The sequence below is a fragment of the Amblyomma americanum genome, chromosome 2, assembly GCF_052857255.1.
Source record: "Amblyomma americanum isolate KBUSLIRL-KWMA chromosome 2, ASM5285725v1, whole genome shotgun sequence".
NCBI lineage: Eukaryota > Metazoa > Arthropoda > Arachnida > Ixodida > Ixodidae > Amblyomma > Amblyomma americanum.
The window spans coordinates 7,326,548-7,348,249 of NC_135498.1; the positions used below are offsets into that span (position 1 = coordinate 7,326,548).

Here is a 21,702-nt window from a genome sequence, read left to right on the forward strand (position 1 = left end):
TGAAACAGCGTCTCGAAGCTGAATTCATAGTGCGTTCAAGCAAATTGACGAAGAAAATGTTTAAGTGACACGATAAATCTTTAATAACGCGATAAATTGCGACTGAATAAACGCTTCCCGCAAAGTTTCGCTTGGATCCGGAAAATTGAGAACTGCATATTGTGAGCAAGCACAAGATAAAAAGGAAATAACGATGACTGTAAAACCTGTTCTTATGGCCAAGCAGCGCAGCTACGTCGAGAACCGATTTCGAGGTGTTTCGGAGAGAAAAAACAGGAAAGATTTATAACCTGAAATAGGGACGCGGAGTTCGGAGCCTCTGAAAAGCTCTTGTCGCTTTTGCTTTCACCCTTAATAGGAACAGCAAAGGCGCGGCGCTAAGATATTTCACGACGCGCTTCCCGCGGAAGGTTATTGCGGTTTAAGGCAGAAGCAGTTCAATAGGTTTTTGCATCCGCAGAAGATTATTCGTTTGCTTGCTTTCTGTTTTCATCGCAAACGCTGACATGATCTGAAAATTCAGTGTAAATAGTTTTTCTGTGGGTGACAATCAAATGGTACGCAGGCACAGTTTTCGGACTGCTAGCAGAAAATGACCAAAAAGCACCTTGCGAAATCTCTGCCGAGAATTGCGTTCCGACATCCGTTAGAGGATCGGAAAATGTCCCTCCGTTCTTGAGAAGAAAGACGTCCAATTTCATTCCCGAAAGAACACGAATATCGACGAGGAATCAGAGCTTTTGCGAAGTTCTCAACAGCATGTTATCGGCAACTTATTGCCTAACACCGACGGAGACGTTCAAATAAGGGAATGGACTGCCAAGCACTCAGTGACACGCCAGTGTGCTTACTTTTTCTAGCCCAGAAGAGGAATGTGTGGTTTTCATTTAAGCATCTGTGCACGATAACAACAAAGTATCATACATTTGATTTCATTTCATCGTCCTATGTGCGCACTGTTCCTTTCTGTAATTATCTTACTTAGTTTTAAGATTTAAATGTGTTTGACTCGACTGGTTATTGTTTTTTCGTTGTGTTTTTGAATAATGATGGATTCGTTTTATACTGTGGAAGAAAATATTCTCAAGAACACCTAATTATATTTTGTGTTGTCAGTGCGATAGTATTAGCAGCTGTTGACGCCATTACCTGAAGTGATGTCACTCCCGGTCTGGTTACGACACTTACCCCCAGCCAACGGAAATGCTTAGGTCCGTTGCCTACAAAGTATTTACTAAGGTAATCGCTAATAGAGTCAGGGCAACGTTAGACTTTATATCAACCAAAAAATCAGGCAGGCTTTCGTAAAGGATATTCCACAATAGATCATATTCACACTATCAATCAGGTGATAGAGAAATGTGCAGAATATAACCAACCTCTATATATAGCTTTCATTGATTACGAGAAAGCATTCGACTCAGTGGAAACCTCAGCAGTCATACAGGCATTGCGTAATCAGGGGGTAGAAGAGCCTTATGTCAAAATACTGGAAGATATATATAGCAACTGCACAGCTACTATAGTCCTCCATAAAGTCAGAAATAAAATTCCAATAAGAAAGGGCGTCAGGCAAGGAGACACGATCTCGCCAATGCTGTTCACCGCATGTTTGCAGGAGGTTTTTCGAGGCCTGAATTGGGAACAGTTGGGAATAAGAATAAATGGAGAATACCTAAATAATCTGCGATTTGCTGATGACATTGCTTTGCTGAGCCACTCAGGAGGTGAACTGCAAATCATGATCAATGAGTTAGACAGGCAGAGCAGATCGATGGGTCTAAAAATTAACATGCAGAAAACCAAGGTAATGTTCAACAGCCTAGCAATTGAACAACAGTTCACAATTGGCAGCGAGAGCCTAGAAATTGTGCCGGAATACGTCTACTTAGGGCAGGTAGTGACAGCTGATCCGGATCATGAGAGGGAGATAACTAGAAGGATAAGAATGGGCTGGAGCGCATATGGCAAATTCTCGCAGATCATGAGTGGCAGTTTACCAATTTCCCTCAAGAGGAAAGTGTACAACAGCATAATCTTACCGGTACTCACCTACGGGGCAGAAACGTGGAGGCTAACGAAAAGAGTTCAGCTTAAGTTAAGGACGACGCAGCGAGCCATGGAAAGAAAAATGATAGGTGTAACGTTAAGAGATCGGAAGCGGGCAGAGTGGGTGAGGGAACAAACACGGGTTAATGACATCCTGGTCGAAATCAAGAGAAAGAAATGGGCTTGGGCAGGGCATGTAATGCGAAGGCAGGATAACCGCTGGTCTTTAAGGGTAACGGAGTGGGTTCCAAGAGAAAGTAAGCGTAGCAGGGGGCGGCAGAAGGTTAGGTGGGCGGATGAGATTAAGAAGTTTGCAGGCAAAGGGTGGATGCAGCTGGCAAAGGATAGGGTTAATTGGAGAGACATGGGAGAGGCCTTTGCCCTGCAGTGGGTGTAGTAAGGCTGCTGCTGCTGCTGCTGCTGCTGCTGATGATGATGATGATGATGATGATGATGATGGTGACGGCATTTCCCTCCAGCCAATGTGCGAACTTTACCACCTACGACGCATTTTGGCCTCATTGGCTTCTAATACTATAGCATTAAAACGTGTCTCAGTATTTACCATCATAAAGAACAACACTTGATTGCAACGCCTGTGTGTGCCTGCGCAGTTTCCGCCGATCACGAAACAACATTCTGTGCTGAGTACTGTGGTGCATCTTTCCGTGAATAACCATACAGGTGATGACCTCTACATGTAGCAAACGTTGAAACTGAAGACAAACCCTGGCCCGCATGTGGAGCCCAATGAGCGTCTCTCACAGTGTACAGTTAAAGCCTAAATTTCTTTCTTCATTGTTTGAGCTTTTGGTGAGTAGCCGCGTAAAGTATCGAACGACGCTGGAAAGAACCAGGCAGTTTCCACTATGTCACGTCCGAAGCCTCAGTTTAACACTTATTAAATACGAGTTCCTTGTTCGAATTCTTCGCCTTCCAATGTCAATCCCAGAACATTTCAGTTGTTGGACAATCTCAGTCATTCGTGCCGCCACTAGCGCTTTCGCTTTGGCCTCTAGAAGGCTCTACTGTGGCACAGTTTTCGTGCTGATTTTTGCAGTTTGATTTTGCTACACAGCTTAAGACTTACTGCCTGCTACGTTTGAGTTGTCTGTTTCTTAAGCACGCCTGCTGCGTATTTCGCTTTCTTCTAGCAAATTATACGTGCTCTCTAATTGAAGCATCCACTCCACCTTTGCGGCCGATCCCGTCCGTTAGCAGACTGGCAAAAGTAGTGGTAGAAGAAAAGAGAGTAGCTTAACTGGCAGGACAAACTTGCACAATGTATGCGTCAAGAGTTGTGCTGTATTCACACGTGGAACACTGCATATCAATTTACTGGTGTAAGTACTATCAAGGTGACAGAAAAAAGCGCAGGATGAGGTCAGTAAAGAGATCAGATAATCTTTCTGCAGCACTACTGTATCGCAGAAGGCTAAAAAGTCGATTGCATTTTACAATGCCACAGCACAGTTCCAAAAGATTTTCCAAGGACAAACATGAGAATAAATACAGGAGAGGACACACAAAATGATAGTACCAAGGCGGACAAGGTCACCAGCTTGATCTAATGGGTAAGCTGATAACTACTTGGTAACTATCCTTCCATTTGTTGGGTAGCGAATGATGGTAGGGCAGTGGTCAAATGCCGCCGGGCGCTTCTCGGAAAAGGCAGAGTTCAGTAAGCTAACTCCTTCGCATTTTTTCAGCTTTTATTTCTGATGGTAAACAACAGAGCCGCTTTTAAATGTATAATTTACAGTAAGGCTTTTTTTTAGCTATCGTTGTACCTAGCCTACACATGTTTGCACCTTGCTCCGCATCAGAGGTAGCGCGAAAAAAAAAACTGCCGTGACCAGGATTCGAACCTGGGTTATTGCGGCCACAACGCAAGGTACTAACCACTATACGATCACGGCTGTCCCGAGGACGGAACACCCAACGCAGAAAAGTCGACTGGAATGCAGCTCAAAACCGGAGTGAAACTAGGTCACGCAGTACAGCAACGAGAACGGCCGCAGGCGCGGCCGGGTGGCGGCGGCTGTGTCGCCGCGTGCAGTTTAAAACTCTATTCACCGCATGAGAACGTCACTTAGCGGATTTTGCTTTTATATAATATTTTATAGTATAGTGATATGATGAAAATGGTTGTTATGGTGAGAATATTTTTTTATACGGTGTCCAGTGCCAAAGCAACTAACAAAACTGCGTTCGCTCTATCGAACAAGTCTTCTTATCGGAACGTTGGCTAACACCCTGAGACTCGCTTCCCTTCTTCATTTTGTTTGTGTTGTCAAGAAACCCATCTTTCTGCCCTCTTTCTAGCGATGCTTAAAGCGTGCTTTCGTGAGCCCTACGGTTATGCCTCACCCGGCCTGCCCAGGGTTAGCTGCTCGACAGTTAGAGGCAGATCGGTTCGACAGTGACACATTCGCATTGGCATATCTAAAGCTCCATTGCTAGGAATGCTCTTTCTGTGGCCATCTCGTTTTTCATACAAAAGTTGTGTTTGCGGTTCCTCGTTTTATGTTTGAGTTCACTGATTTTTTAAATACAGCGTGTATATTCTTTCTTTTTTTTTTCTTATTTGAGACAATTTATACAAATTGGGTCAGGAGGCAGTAGCAAAAGGCCCGGATGGGGCCTGACTAGGCTATGCCCCCCTGATAGCATAAGTAGCACATGCGTACACATGATGATACATGATGACCAGACCCAAGTATAACACATCAATGCAAATACAAGATACACACCGCCGTAGGTTACTCTAACCTCTCTGTAGAAGGAAAAAGAAAATAACTTATTTGAATTGTAATAATACAAAAGCAATGTCTTATCTACTGCATTAAGTTTATCAGTAAACAAAAATGTTTCACCAAACAAAAATTGATAATGTGGAACGTAATCCAGTGTACCTAAGTAATGAAATATGATCAACATAGTGCACGATGGTAGTACATCATAATACAGGTTAATAACACTAAGAGCTGGCTCAGTAGTTTTATCCCATGCACCTCCTGCTATATTTTGCCTTCTCGTATGCCATCCGTTAGATTCATGTATTCCCTTTGCATGGCAATTTTTTTTCGCACAAATGCGTCAATTCTGTCGACCTATAAATGGTTTGAATGTGTATCAGCAGCAATTGTAGATGACTTTCCTTGGCACACGCATGCAGTCAGGTCGGTTTTGCGAGTGCTACCCGCCTGCCACGCCTGGTGTATATATAAGGACCACGACGTTGAACACAGAGGTGTTTTCGTCTTGTGTTACACTTGAGAGTGGGCCCATATAGCCGTGGAAGAGGAGAAGAAAAATAGCGCGGAAGCATTTGACCGAGGCTGCGATGGGATCCGCAAAAAAAGTAGTTAGATAAATCGGATGCCACTATAGCATCACGTTTTGCGCATTGCGTGCTCAACTGTAATTTGGCATAGGACTTGCACATTGCTTTCTCAGCTTGACAAAACAGGTTTACTTTTGTACAATGTAATTAAATACATCTTCTAATCTTGGGCATGTAAAAAAATTAGGCACAGATAAAGTATTAGTAAAATCCAAGCACGTTTTTTTTTTCTCCGCGTATAGTTGTGCCTTGGAGGACTGCATGATTATTGTTTTATGATATTCAAAGACCGAAGGACTGCTGGATACTGCGTAAGCAATTTTTAAATTTGGAGGTTAAATAGGACAACGAATGCGATCTATGTGCTATCTTTAATGCTGATTGTGCCTGCTTCAGACTCGTGCTGCCCTGCTGAAAGATCGTGCACTCGCCATAATTACTGTAAGTACAGGCAAGCGATGACTATATTCATCTCACATTTGCGAACAAAGCGCAAGATTATGCATAAAAAAAAGGTCCGCCAGGAAGGCACCCATAAACTGCATTTTATATATATATATATATATATATATATATATATATATATATATATATATATATATATATATATATATATATATATATATATATATATATATATATATATATATATATATACTGTAACGAGGCATTTATTTACAGGGCTTGATGGATGGCAAGGGAACAAAGATGGGGGGCACCGATTGCGCTGTTCTTCATCTTCACCACTGTCCGCTAGTGCATTTTTCGTCAAAACAACCATGCCGCCGGTGGGATCCGAACCCACGACCTATATATATATATATATATATATATATATATATATATATATATATATATATATATATATATATATATATATATATATATATATATATATATATATATATATATATATATATATATATATATATGACACTCGGGACTGTCGGCTTCCTTCATATGTTTGTCGAACGAGCCTCTCATTTCATTTGCCTTGTCTGCTAATATATATATATATATAGGTCGTGGGTTCGGATCCCACCGGCGGCATGGTTGTTTTTTTCTGCTGCTTTATAAGTAATTTTCTTTAAGCTATAGATTAATGTATTATTAACCCATTGATTAGCACTACACATTAAAAAAATAATAATAAACATTCCTCTATGAGCCTTGGTTTCGGTGACTGTTGGCTCCCTTCATAAGTTTGTCAAAAACGAGTCCCTCATCTCCTTTACCTTGTCTGCTAATTGCTTAACGAGGGTCTCGGTTCTGGCAGTCTTGATGCCATATGTAGCATAAGAGGGCTTTCGCACAGTTTCCGCCCTCGCCGTTAGATGACGTTCTACGTCACACTCGCGGTATTACAGGACGTGCTACGTCCCCCGTTATGTACGAGGGTGGCACTGGTGAACACTCTCAAGGTTCGCTTGCACGCAAAAACAGAAATACCCATGAAAGCAGCAGACTGGAGAGCCGTCGCCATAGCTCAGTTGGTAGAGCACCGGACGCGATATTCGGAGGTCGTGGGTTCGGATCCCACCGTCGGCATGGTTGTTTTTTCTGCTGCTTTATAAGTAATTTTCTTTAAACAAATTGATTGGCACTAATAATTAAAAAAATAGAAACATTCCCCAATGCACCTTGGTTTCGGTGACTGTTGACTTCCTATATATATATATATATATATATATATATATATATATATATATATATATATATATATATATATATATATATATATATATATATATATATATTGCTTGGCGACGACAGCGTTGTTGTGTCGCTGAGTGGTCGACGAAGACGAATACGCTGCCGCTAGTGCTTGTGTGACCCGTTTCGTGGTGTGTCTTCTGTGTACGGCGTACCGTTTCTGCTGCTGAACTAACCTCGTAATATTTGGTGCAGTGCTGGGTTTCGATCCGAGTACCTCTCGCTATACATGTGTACATAAGACAACGCGCTAAGAGATGGCGGAATGTTGGCCCTTTTCTCCCTAAAAGGAGCGACGTCCTGCTGTTGATCAAAGGGATCCTTGGCGGGGACGCCAAGGCCGCAGTCACGATCATGTTTCGGCCTTCACAGACGTCGTCAAGCTCTGACCGGACGAAGGAAACAGGCTTTGTAGCTCATGTTTCAAAAGGATAGTTCGTTACTTTCGCTCGTACCATGTCATACAAGCTGCTCTGTACGAAGGATCTTTGTGGTATCCCATAAGTTCTCTTTGAATCAAAGCGTTGGTTACAAACAGCCCTTTGTTTTTTATCACTCCAGTATCTCCACGTAGAAGAGAGTCAAGGCTTTGTCTTGTTCCGCACTTGGCTGCCTTAATAAACATCTCGTGATGGTAAAAAATATAGTGTGCATCGCATGTTTGTTCGTTCTGCAATACCAGGTTAGCACAGATGTAGTACAGTAATTTCCTCGCGACCTGTGAGATCCATTACATGGGAAAAAATTCGGAAAATGTTTTTATGTAAGAGACCCGTGTTTGGTCGGCCTCAAGGCCATCATAAGGCTGGTTATCGAGCATGCTTGACTTGCTGGAGTTCCCCAGCGAAGAACCGCTCACTCACTTGCGAACTCAATCGCGGAAAGCTATGAAAGCTAAGGCTTGTTAAACTCATTTATGTGCCCAAGTGCTCAATTTTTTTTTACCGCATTCACACAAATCCTCCTTATGGAGGAGCATTTGCCAGCCACGCCAATATCCCACTCTGACACAACCCACATGGTGGCGATGACGGTGATGATACCGTGGGAAAGGCCCCCACCCCCCTCTTCAATAGTGGGGTTACATCGTGGCCAGTGAAGGAACATAGGTGTTTCAAAGGGGTCCGTTGCAGAGCGAACGCCATGAGGTACATTGAAGGTACACCCGCCATGGTGGCTCAGTAGTTTGGGCGATCGGCTACTGAGCCGGAGTACCCAGTTTAGAACCTGACACAGGCGCCTGCTGTGCGTTGTCAGTGCACGTTAAGTATTTCCATAAGGCCGAAATTATTCCGGACCCCTCCACTATGGTGCTCCTTTCTCTGTTTCTTCTTTCTGTCCCACCCTCCTCCCTTCTCTTAAGGCGCGGCTGAGGTGTCCGCCGAGTAGCGAGAGTTACTGCACCATTTCTTTTCCCCAAAACCCACTAATTTTCTTTTTTCCGTCTCGACAAGACGGAGGGGGAACCAGTTATTCCACAAATTGTAGTCGTAGTTCTGGGGGTAACGAAAGCAGTTGTGCTGCTGTGCGTCTTATTCGCCTTCTGAAAAAACAGTAATTAGATATAAGCGAACTGGCTTAGCGCATTGATCAACCAAAGCTGATTGGCATTAGCAGCATTGATAAGCGAAACCTGATTGATATTAGCAGCCTTGAGGTTTGAAATAAAATAGGTTTTTGGGGAGAGGAAATGGCGCTGTCTCACATCTCGGCGGACACCCGAACCGCACCAAGAGGTCTGGAGTGGAAGAAAAATTGATAATAATAATAATTGGTCTTTGGGGAAAGGAAATGGCGCAGTATCTGTCTCATATATCGTTGGACACCTGAACCGCGCCCTAAGGGAAGGGATAAAGGAGGGAATGAAAGAAGGTAGAAAGAGGTGTCGTAGTGGAGGGCTCTGGAATAATTTCGACCATTTCGGTATCTTTAACGTGCACTCACATCGCACAGCACAGGGGCGCCTTTGTATATCGCCTGCATCGAAACGCGGCCGCCGCGGTCGGGTTCGAACCCGGGTGCACCGGATCAGTAGCCGAGCGCCGCAATCACTGAGCCACCGCGACGGGTAAAACTTTCTTTTTACTTTGCTGGGTTTTGTTATCCCGTGAGATGGAGACTCGTTGAGCGAGTGTCTGCGCATGTGTGTGTCGGAAATGAGCTTGCTTACGCTCGCATCATGTTGATTAGCTTAAGTAGCTGAGAACTGTCTGCGTGCATCTGTTAAGTACTCCAGCACTCAACCAAATGAACTAGCTGCTATAAGCAAGCAGGACGAGTTTCTACACATACACGTACACACGAAACGGGCCCGCATGTTTCGAATAAGCAAAAGAGAAGACACTTCCAAATTCTCCGCGGACGATGCTCGCCCGCACTTGTACGCGACGACGAGTGCTCTCGACGGACGAGTTGTGTGATGGCAGCCATGCGACGAGCACTCCACGTGCCTTCCACGATACCGGAACTAATTGCAGCCCGAGGACAGTGTAGATTGGGTTTTCAGGTGAGCTGGAGCTTGCACAGACGTTACTGTGAGCAGCAGAGCAAAAATAGAAAAAAAAAAATAATGCCATCTACATCAGAATTCTTGCAGCAGGGCGGTCCGATGAGGAAAGGGAGGAAAAAGTCTCGACTGTGTAAGCTTGCCATGGTGCTTGGAGATGCCCGATGTGCTTGGAGCTGCGCCGTCGACACGAAGAAAAGCATTCCCTCGGAGGGTGTGAAACAGTGCGTCGCTGTGGACCTTGATTCGCACACTTTGTTACTGTATCGTCGCTTGGAGGTCCGCGGTATCTGGCTTCTTTAGAGCCTCCTTCTGTCGCTTGCCTCGATTCCCTGTCGTCATCCGACGTCCTCTTTCCCACCTTACAGCCAGACAACCTGCTGTAATTTTCAGACTTTTTTTATTAGCTCAATCATAACATTAAGCTACAACATTTGCTAAATAGCGCAGAGGGAAGGCGCGCGATCCAGTAAAGTAAGGCAGGAGAACTGAGGAGGACTGAGAAATAAGTTTATAGACATTTTTCGCCGTAACCGCGGAATTTATTAAAAGCGATAGCTGGGCGCCACGAGACCCAAAGATGGCACCTGTTCCCAAGCGCACGTCGATCACATGACCATAGATGACAGGAAACTTACACGCAGCGCACCCCCTTTCCCTCTTTTGGCCACACGGGCGTACATCGAGGAGTATTGCAGACGCTAAACAGTGCTCCATGACTGGTGAGTTCTGTAGGAATACCTGCTCGAGCATCTGCATGAGCTGTTCTTTCCGAATTGACGTTTCACGTCACGTGAATTTTTACTTGCAATATATTTTTCTGCAAGCAAAATTTTTGGCTGTTTCTTGAGGGTCTCTCTTCTCAAACTAGCAATGCATCACAACAGAAAAACATGGCAAATCGCCTGTTGGGTACTTCAAGCATATTGTTTCAAAAAGGGCACCACGAACCGACTTCATTCAAAAAACGGGAAACTGAAAATATGCCTTGCAGAGACAGCTGGCCACACTGGCCATTGTATTCTTACTGTAAACAAAAGGAACTCGATTTCCTGCCCAAAGATTTGGCCACTGAACCGGTTTTCAGCTCTCCGTGTATACTGTCATGCATAATGTTTATGCTATAGCGTGTTGCAACAAGAGGAGAGTGCGAGCACGAAAAATTCGCCGGACAGGGCTCGCTAACTTTCGTGCGTGATTTTTGGACCTCTGCTGCGTGAAGAAGCGTATTATTTGGCTCAGGTATCCATAACACAACTCAGTGATTGGGTGAATTTATGCGCTCTCCACAGAAGATGTTTCAGAGTCAGTTTAAGATATCATCTTCATCAGCTTGCCCACTTTAGGGCCAATGTCTCTTCCATATCTCTCCAATATTTCCTGTTCTGTGCAAGCTGCGGTCACCTTATCTTAATCCCGTCTGCCCAGCTAACTTCTTGGAGCCACCTGCTACGCTTGCCTTCTTTTGGTGTCAAGTCCGTTCACCGTATCGATCATCGGTTATCTTGCCTTCATATTACATGCCCAGCCCAACCCCATTTCTTCTTGATTTCGACTAGGATGTCATTAGCCCACTAATAAGGCCGCCTTTAAAACGCAATATTGTTGCTAAAATTAAAATTTTCTAATTTGCTTCTTGAAACTGCCGATTCATTCCTGAATGAACTCGGAGAAAAGTTGTGTTTCGAATTGACACCTTTGATGCAGCCAGAGTTGTAACCGTCTGCAGATCTCGGGAAACCGATAGTAAAAAGTTTCCATCTAAACAAAAACCTAATATTTACATCATCAATTACTATTTCTGGTTCATTTTTCAGGTTCGATTTATACTAACTCTTTCTTACGATGTGTATATCTGTTTTTGTTTGTATTTAATAAATGAAACGCTCACAGAAGTGACGCAAGATGTTGGTAACAGATTGTACGCTTATGCCAAGATTCCATCAGTGAAGTTTGGTTGGTATGATGGCAAGTCTTATTTCAAAAATGGCAACACAGGCATAATACACGTTTCGAAGCCCATAGGGGTCAACCTTGGTCCGCCGCTCACACAGAAAGCTTACCTGACAGGTAACACACAGCGTATTTATGCGAAAGCATTTCTTGCCTCATGGATGGCGTGACCACGAGATGTGTGCACGAGATAACGACAAGAACGATCTTGAGTAACAATAATCAGGTAATTAACAGGTTTTAAACAATAAAATAAATCAAGTAATAATTACTGAAATAAAACAGTAATATGTAATTATTAAATAATAAAAATAGTGACAATAATAGTGACAGTAATGGTGATAGTAATAAATAGTGCGAGTAATAGTATTGATCGTAGAAGTTAGTGGCAGTAATAGTGACAATAATAGTGAAAATGAGGTCGTTACCCAGTCAAGTGATAGGACCCAAGTAGTCACGTCATAGGAACGTTTCAAAACAAGAAGTTGTCGACGAGTTGATGTCAGAAAGACAAAAAGACAAACAAATATGTCTAGACAAGGAGTCGCGTCACTCTCTTTCAGTTCGTTCTCAGATGTCGGCATGTGGGATGCCCACCAACCATTTAGCTTTATCCATTTCTCCAACCAATGGCTCAAGGACTTGCACTTAAAAAATGAATGAATGAATGAATGAATGAATGAATGAATGAATGAATGAATGAATGAATGAATGAATGAATGAATGAATGAATGAATGAATGAATGAATCCGTCATTCATTCCTGCCGCGTGCGTTCGACTCAGTTTTTTTAAATACGCCTTTCTCGGCGGTCGCATAAGCACTATTGGCGTAACGGCAAACACGCAATGCAATTTGACGTATCTCTTTTATTGGGTCTAAAAGTGCCTGGGAAATGTTGAGATGAGTTCAGAATAACTGGAGCGTCGGTTTTTCAACTACTACATATCTTTGTTACGGGGCTACATGGCATCGAATATAGAATTTGGCTATTGGTATTTTTTTATCGTTGCCGTAAATGTTGCAAGCATTCGTGTTCTCAATGCAGGCTGAAGCTCAGGAACAAGCCTTCGTTTCCAAGCGCTTCAAAATAAATGAAGAAACTCAGTCGAAATCAATAAAAAATACAATAAAACATGCAGACCGCGCATTTGGACAGGAGCACACAAAGGTAGCCCTAAACAAGCTCTACACTTAGCGCACACGCAATTGACGAGGCTGCTGCCTAGTTTATTCTTATTTTTTTTACCCCTCGTCTGTGCCCTTTTCAAATATTAGTGATGTGACAAACAAACGGTGAGCGTGCGTCATATTTTTTGACACAGAGTGAAAAAAAAATATTTTTTCCTCCAAATAGTTTTCAGAGCACCAAGATAAGATATAGGCGGGAGTAGACAAACAAGGAGCGAACAATGCAGTACAAGAACGAGCTTAAAATCGCAACCCTTAGCATTGGCTGACGCTGCGTCCGCATACCGCCGTACGTCCAAGAGTATACAAACTGTGCCTTGGTTTCTGTACCACCCATCGCCATGCTTTTCCCGTGCTTTTCTCAAACCTAAAGCTTTTTCTTAGAGGTCCGAAGCGTCGGGGCGTTGCATTATAGTTGCACAGTGTAGCTAGAACGGGGCTGCCGTGGTGCCCGCCGGCAAATGTGGCTCGCAATCCACAGACCGTGAGCGCACAGGAGCAGCTGGCGTCCCTTTCGCAGCGGGTAAGATTAATTGTTTCCGAGGCCAGAGTTGCCACGGGCGGGGCTTCACCCCACAGAGCGGAGGGTGGCCGCCGGAAAAACCCGAGAGAGGAACCCTAGTGGGTCTCGGGGCAGCCGCGTGTGCTGAGTTGAAAGCCTCGGCAATTCACGCTCAGAGTGATGGAGTGCAAGGGTTTGTGGCATGTAGGCGCAAAATACGATGCCCACCGAAAGGCGCTGAAACCAAGGACAGTTTTTTTATTGAGGGTAGGGTACAGTAGTTTGTGTATATGCATACATTACTTACGTGTGTCGCGTAACGAAGAAATCAGAGACATAAATGAGCGGGCCTGGCACACATATGCTAATAGCGTTTATAATCTGCTCTCGCAAAGCACGGTTAATACGACTGCTAACAAAAAATCAGAGCTATGGCACCTGCTATGAAATTACAGTGTACATTAAGAAGGGAAAAAGAAGTGCAATAGTTCCTATTCCTTCAAGCGATTTGTGTTACATGGGGTTGTGTGCATGTGGTGGTAACTACGCTGTGCATTGTTGCGAACAAAAAAAGAAAAACATTAAAGAACCCACTGCTTCATTTCGTGTTTTATGGTATGCCTTGGTACCGCCAGTCGTTTGGTAATTATGGCAGGTTTTATGAAGCTTTGAAACTACACACTTGCTTCTACATATCTGACTTGAAATCCGTATTACCACTTCCTCAGTTCCAGAACGCTTCCACACGGCCGCCCCTCAATTTGCTTGCGTTGCGCAGCATGCTGCCAATAGCACTTCGTCGTGGTTCCGTGTGAGGGCGCGTCGCAGCTGGGGGCAGTCGCCCTTTCTGCGTGGGCTTCAGAGCGCGAAAAGTTATATGAGCTGCCGAGAGTGAATCATTCTTGCGATATGACCAGTATTCTTTTGGTGCACCTTTCAGAAACCGCTGCAGTTGTCGTACAGTTGCAGCAATAAAGATGCTTTGCATACATATTGACGCCGACTGGTGAAAAGCACAAATTTGCTGTCATGCCGTCTATTCAAGAAAAATGAAATGGGTTGTCCATGTGGAGTGACTGTAAGCATGTAACCATGAAGAGCAATGACCACTAATGGCAGCAAGCCTTGTTTGTATAAGGTTACCAAGGCCAAGCGAGTTTCAGAAGAAAGAACAAATCAGGAATGCTGCGGATCGGCCTCTGTACTTCCTGGTCCCGCAATTCACGTAGCAGAACTCGGGCGGTAGCAGAAGCAATACTTCGCAAAAGAAACTGGCGCAGCCATATCCGGCAAGGGCGTCTGACAAATGGCGAAGCGCAAATGTAGCAGAAAGCCTCACAGCTCTGAAAAAGAACGCAGGAAAATCCGCCACAGCCCCGGGTAGTGCAGCCAGTGGTATCCCCGATGAAATTGCCAGTGATCTCCAGCGGCTTCTGTGCTCTGGGTTTGATTTATCATCCCGAAAGGGGAGCCCCACCGAGGGAGCGTCGCTGGAGTGAATCTGCTCGCCGCAGCTCGGCGCCCGTCGAGCCCACGTTCCGTAACCTCCAGTCCGTGAAGAATTTTTTTTTGTCTGAGAACTGAAAAAAACTACCCGCAAGACAAAAACCTAGAAGATTCTGTTGTTATAGGCTGCGAAATATGAAGCGCACACCCAAGAAAACTTTCGATCTAGCGATTCGCGTTGTTCAGCGGGAGCCTTGCATTTACGGTAATGTGAGTGGGCATGTTTGCATGACGTTTCAAGTAGAATGCGTAGCGCAGCCGCACAAACAAACAAGGACACAAGCAACGTGAAGGACAACGAGCGGGTTTTTCTGCTTGGCTTGCTTGTGTCCTCGTTTGTTTGTGCTGTAGCAGATGGCTTCTACCTCCTGTCACGAACTATATTCAACCGGCCTGTGTTCAGCTTTGGGTTACACATTCTCATAGAAGTGGCTCCAGAACTAAACGGCCTTCCTTAATAACGCGTGCGATTGTCACAGCAGAAACAACCGATGGGAGTTAAAAACGGCGCTTAATTAACCTCGACTTTAATGTTGTGCGGGGTTATTAAAATAGATGTTTAAGCGTTCTCGACTTTTCTTCAGGTGAGTGCTGCCCGTGCAGAGCCGCCTATTAAGAGGCACAAAAGAAACTAAAAGAACAAATTCGATTTGTTGCGCGACTAAATGGCAGCAAATACCTGTACATGTCCTGAGTTTTTTACGAAGTTACTTGGGGATCTGGATTGTCGAAGATGACCATTTAATGCCTGTTCCGGACAGTGTGTAAAATAAGGAATGCTACTTTATCTCTTATTGTCCAGTAAAATAGAGAGACAAGAGGGGAAGGTAAGAAAAGGGTCGAGAAGTTGAAATAGAAGTGCTTGTGACCGCTACTCTGCGATGGGCGAGGCTAAATTTCCAAACTTTTCGTGGTCCCCTGCTGTGAAGAAGTAACAACGGAATACACGTAGCGTTACCATCTCCAGAGAGCCACTCCTAACAGTGCAAGAAACGGAGTTTGTTTGTACTGCACTGTAACATGAATGCACTGAATGCAAGAGTGTAAGCAAGGACGAACGTGCAGACAGAATAGGATGCACCGCATCTTCAATTCCGCCTAGATCACATGGTCAGAGAGGCAGCAGCCTTAACGGCACTAGCCACCACTCCTACGTAGCGTTTAAAGGAAGAGTCTCGTCCCGAGCCTGAATTATCTGCCGCTAAACATCCCCCCACCCCCTCCCCCGGATAAGCTGCTAGTTGACCAATTCACTCACATTCCCTTTGGAACATAATGATTCTCAGGCTGATTTCAGCGATACTCCGTACACGGACAGCTAGTGGAGTGGGCTAAGAAGCTAAAATAAGCTAGCCGTTCGTTAACCGCTCATGTGTTCATTGCTCCGTAATGTTCGTGACAACTATCCTGCAGTTCTTTCTTAGCTTAAGGAAGTTAAGGACATTGTGCGCACCGCTTTCACACATCGAAAGTTATGGCGGTTCACTGTCTTTCGTGTCAGAATTTTTTTTGTATGTCTTCACGTTTTTACCGCTTAAGAGATTTTTTTGAAGTCTAAATGTTCTGTCTCACCAATAGTGTATCATAATTTCGCGACTCTTACTAAAGACAACAAAGATTCCAGTTCAGTTTGTTGGCCCAACTCGGAAAACGGTTTTTATTCTTTCAAGCTTCAAAACAGTTTGTGTGGCGAATATATTCCTTATGTCCACAGGGCTCGCATTGGAACTCACATAAGGCAACTTCGAGCGTGCAATTCTTTCTTTCATTTCCTTGTTTGTCTTTTTTCTCGAATGGCTAGCATTAAGTGAAACAGACATCGGCTAAATCCCGTGCCAAGACCGACATAACCTCTGATGCTCGCCTTTGGGTCGTGGTAAACTTTCCTCGAATTTAACCTACACTTTCAATCAATCTGCCCGTATACTATAATTCGATTTGGCGCAAAAAGTTGAAAGGAGTTTGTAAAGAAGCCATACTACGATAAATCACCAGCGACTTAAGGAACTTACCAGCGAATAAAGGAAAACACTGCAATTCTATGCCAATTTATTCTGTTCCAACTATATTCTAATTTTATTCCAGTTCTATTCAGTTTTTGTACTAATTCTATTCTATTTATTTGTAGATGGTGCAGTTGTAAGTAATAGTACTGTTACTGATTAACATTTATATTTTCCCGCCTTTGATTACGTCACACCGTAACTCACTTCCTCCAAATCTCTAGTGGGCTCAGTTTCTATACACCTTCTATGGAAACAAAAAAAAATGGAAGTTTTCAAGGCGGAGATCAAATCAACTTGCAAAATTACAGCTATTTCCCCACAGCGCTAACAGCGTGTCTCCCCCTGGATCTTTTTTTATTGCGCTTTACTTAGTGGCTTAGTTGTGTGAATGTAAGAACAGACCAATTGTAGGACTTCTTCAAGCCAATGCATGAAATGAGAGTATGTTAAACTCATATTTGCAGAGCAGTGAGACTGCACGCACGAATAAACCCAATCTATTATTATAGTGTTCCAATCCTAAGGAAATAAAATGTCAATGGCAGTAACATTATTACTTTATTTTTAACAAGAGTGGTTCATTTCAAATACTTTAAAACGCAGAGAATACTAAGATTATTTTTTATAGCAGTCCTTTTCTTCGTGGTGTTGGCACAGTATATTGAGAACCTACAAAGATAATGCTGAAAAGAATGAGCACGCTTTTCTGTACTCAGTATTGCACTGCATTGATAAAACACAAAGTCCTCGTGTTTATTTTGTATATTCTCGTTTTTTTTTCTCGCTCAGTCTTCACCCCTCTGAGAACACCCTGCAAGCCTTCTAAAGAATCGTCTAACATCTACTCTTGTAAGAAACCGTCAGTGGCTGGTGGAGATCAGTGTACATTTTTACCTTCATCGCCATTAAGCATGCCAGTATCCTTAGATGATTTATCCAGTAGCGCAAACATAGAATTGCTTTCTTAAATGCACTCTGGGAAATTCTAAGTACTTTTGATGTTCGACTGTTTTTCAGTTGCCTTCCATTCGTTCGTCTTCAATCGAACTACTTTTGGAACGCAATATTCTGAATAAAAGCCAGCATTTCGGCCGTTTTATGAACGCAATGGTGCAATTGGAGGGGGCGAATGACGTGAATTTATAGAGAAAAAATAACCACAAAAGATATCAAAACAATGAATAACTGCTCAAAAAGGACGGGACAAGAAAGAAGAAACACAGAAACACACGATACAAGCACGTTTGTTTCTGTGTGTTTCTGTGTTTCTTCTCTCTTGACCCGTCCTTTTTGCGCAGTTATTCATTGTTTCGATAATGTCGTACCAACTAGCCCCTCACCGCACTCTTCTACACAAAAGATACCCGCAAATTTAAAATCGAAGACGATACAATGGTCATTTGTAGTCCCGTAGGCTTGACGCAACAATTTTATTGTTTCAGTTGAATGATGCGGTAGCCTTGCGCAATCTTAAAAGCCTTTAATGAGAAAGAAGCGCATGAAGAAAATCACATCGAATGAGGGCGGTCTACAAATGGCAACCACTGAAGCCTAATTCCGCGCACCTAGCTATGCTGTCTTGCTTCTACGCAAAAAAAAAAAATGATTTTGTGCGTGACGCAAGAACACAATCCGGCTTTCTGGCAGCAGATGTAACACAAAAACTGCCTCGTTGAATTCGATTACCTCTACACGCGTGGGCCTAAAAGTCTACGTACGACCTGACTACGTGAGCACAGAAAAGACTTTCAACACAGAGGGTATGCAACAAAACCTGTAAAAATATACTTCGTTCCTCCCGTAGTTTCCAATCTTATAGCTTCAACCGAGTAATCTTCAAGGCAAGGCGAAAAATGTTTGCTTCGCCACTTCGCACGGTCATCAAACGGATTGCTGTGGTCAAAGAATTATACGTTTAGACGCACTGAACTTACTTCGACATCGAAATCTGAGCGCAAGAAGCCGGACGGCACTGTTCCTTTTAATCTAGCAGAAATGAAATCAATGATCTAAACGTGGGCATTTTGTTCAACGTAGAGGAATCTCTTTAGGCGAATGCAATAATATGGGCCTTTCTTACAGTTATGACTTACTTCCGCTTTTCATTCGTTTGCTGGCGTAAAAATGTACGATGTTTTTGTGTTGGCTGGAACGCTTGGCTTACATCGGGCCAGTCGGATCATCAGCTGCCCTGAACGCAACAAGCACAAGAAATTTTGAGCCTTTGTACTCCGTGTTCCCAATGAACTTCGGGCAGCGACAGGCTTTAAGGACACGTTTCCCGTTCATGCGGCGTCGTAACACGCAAGGTACAATGCTTCACACTGACATGCCAGAATGGAGTCACGTAATGACAACGCGCCACGTTGATTAGACACAATCACCATCACCGGAAGGCCCCAACACAACGATGACACTGGTGACGTCACGAGGTCCTTTTCTTTTCCTTCTTCCACCATCGGCGTTTCGCACCTGCCCAGCTGTTAAGATAAAGCTTAAGGTGACAAAAAATATGCCAGGAACGGCGCAGAGCTAATCAGAACCACGATCCAGCGCAACAGCATGCCCTATACGAATGCACCACACATGGCAAATGAGCCACGGAGAGTGGGGGGGGGGGGGAGGGGGGGGGGCATCGTTGCAACAGGTTGCGGGACCACTGGCACGCCCGAGCAATCGACGCGATAGAGCTCGAGGTAATGGGGTGCACTGCACTGGAGCGCCCCAGTCGCGACCTCTGGCCCAGCTCTCACGGTGACGCGTACAAATTGACCGGTGCCGCCCCGCTCATTCGCTCCCGAACATCGCCTGGGCCGTAAACGTTCCGCGGGGACTTTTGGGATGAAGTGGCCCTGCACCGAGAAGGCTCGAATAGTGTGTGCCGAGCTTCGAACGCAGCGACCTCTATGACACCAAATTACGATTAATGGCGCATTCATTGACTCAAAGGAGTCTTTTTTCTCGCTCACTCTTCTCTCTCTCTCTGTCGGGAACTGTTGCCGTCGACGTTATGGCACCCAAGAGCAAAGGTGTCGGGCAATGTAAGTGATCGAGGCACAGCCTCTCCACTACTGCCAAGCTGCGCAGGAAGAAATGACTGTCTCTTAATCTCGTTTGCTTCATTTTGTTTTCCTTACGCGGAGAGAGACGCCCCTGAGGTTAGTGATTTTGCAAGAACAGAAGAAAAAGCTCCAACTGTAGCTTACGTTTGTCGAGTTACTCCTCTTCTCGATTACGCCTTCCAAGGAAGAAACTTTTCGACCACGCTTAGAAGTGTAAGCGCTCTGGATGGAGCCCCGTAATGAGTTTTATGTGCTTATGTATACATCTGGGTTGCCTGGAGTAGTACTGGTTTATTAAAATAATAATAAAAAGAGAGGAGCGAAGATTTTTGCTAGCCGCGGCATCTGCCATCCGTACTGAAGCACCTGAGGTGGGGCAGCGGAAATAGAGGGTAGCAGGCAGAATGCAGAAATGAAATGAAAGAGGCGAGGGGACAGTAAGAGAGGATAGTGCCTGAAGTGCTAAACAAAAGAAAGCACTAACTTATACTTCTTCTCACAAGTCGCTTGGAGCATTGTAAAAGGTACACTTTTCTCGTCCAACCAGGACCAAAGAAGTCAACAAATGGTCCCGCAAATGTTTGAGCAGTGTTGTGACTGTTTTTTAAACAACTATTATGGTGTATTGAAAGTGCAGCGAACGTTTAATTCCATGTTTAAATTAGCAGAGAAAGTCCGCCTTAACACAGCAGTGTGGAGGCTTTTTGCGAAATGGTACTCAGCCATTCATAAAAATGGGGTCCGCCGGGTAGGCCGAGTTTCCTTCGCGCAACAGCTGGACACTGGTGCTCGTCTCTTCCCTGTGATGGAGCCACCAGTCACGGGATGAGGGGCAGAGAGGAACAAGTTTTGCCGCGCATGCCGTTTTGATTTGCTCAGATCGCCACAGCCTTCACAGCGGTGCAAACAACTTGAGATACAGTTGTTATAGCTCCCAGCTTTCACTGGTACCAGACAAAAAATATCAACAGAACTAAAAAAAAAACGCCGATTCAAGCTAATCAATTGAAATCAAAATTTATTCCGCAACAAAAAAAAAATTACGAGGAGGACAGGTAAACCCTGCAAGGAAGTGCTGTGATCAACTCAATTACTTTTTGACGCAGTGCCTTAGCAGCTCTTCGATATTTTCAGTACGTTTTTAAGGTCGTGTTCTCTCATTCAGTGTTTGTGGCACTTCGGAAGTCGGAAGACGCACTTAAGACTCCTACCATGTGCGAAGGCTACACCGCCATTCCTTTCAAAACGATAGCAACCCATCCTCTTCCGTAAGGACAGTACAAGTTTTATTCACCAACCGCGGAGGTACGGTGGCGCTGGCGTTGGGCTGCTGATTTCAAGGTCGCGGGTTCGATCTCGGTCGCGGCGGCCGTATTTCGATGGAGGCCAGATACAAAAATATCTGTATGCTTGACGATGTCAGAGCAGGTTACAGAATCCCCCGCGGTGTAAATTAACCTGGAGCTCTCCACTATCGCGTCTCTCAAAACCGGTGTCGCTTCGCGAAGTTAAAGCCCACAATTCACATTTCGCAAGTTGAATCGACAGGCGGGAAGATTTTTAAATCTCTTTTTCTCGTCAATGAATGCGCCTTTTGCTGCTGCGCAGACGTCATCACAGCCAGAAAGAGTCAGAGAATCAATTTTTACAGCCGCCGCAGTGGCTCAGTGGTGCTGGGCTGCTGACCTGAAAGACGCGGGTTCAATCCCGGCCGCGCGGTATAATTTTAATGGAGGCGAAGTTCTAGAGATCCGTGTGCTGTGCGATGTCAGTGCGCGTTAAAAGAACCCCAGGAGGTCGAAATTTCTGGAGGCAAGGCTTCGCTACGGAGTCCATCACAGGTTGAGTCGGTTTCGGACTTTAAATCCC

At 44.4% G+C, this 21,702-nt stretch overlaps 1 long non-coding RNA gene and 1 other non-coding gene across 2 annotated transcripts in view; both read right to left on the reverse strand.

Moving 5' to 3' along the window:
• The window catches only part of LOC144120490 (uncharacterized), a 276,226-nt gene that overhangs the window by 49,916 nt on the left and 204,608 nt on the right, over positions 1 to 21,702 (reverse strand). The gene's annotated exons all lie outside the window — the stretch shown is intronic.
• Positions 3,897 to 3,968, reverse strand: TRNAH-GUG (transfer RNA histidin (anticodon GUG)). Its single transcript has one exon. It is a non-coding gene; the product is annotated as a tRNA-His (tRNA).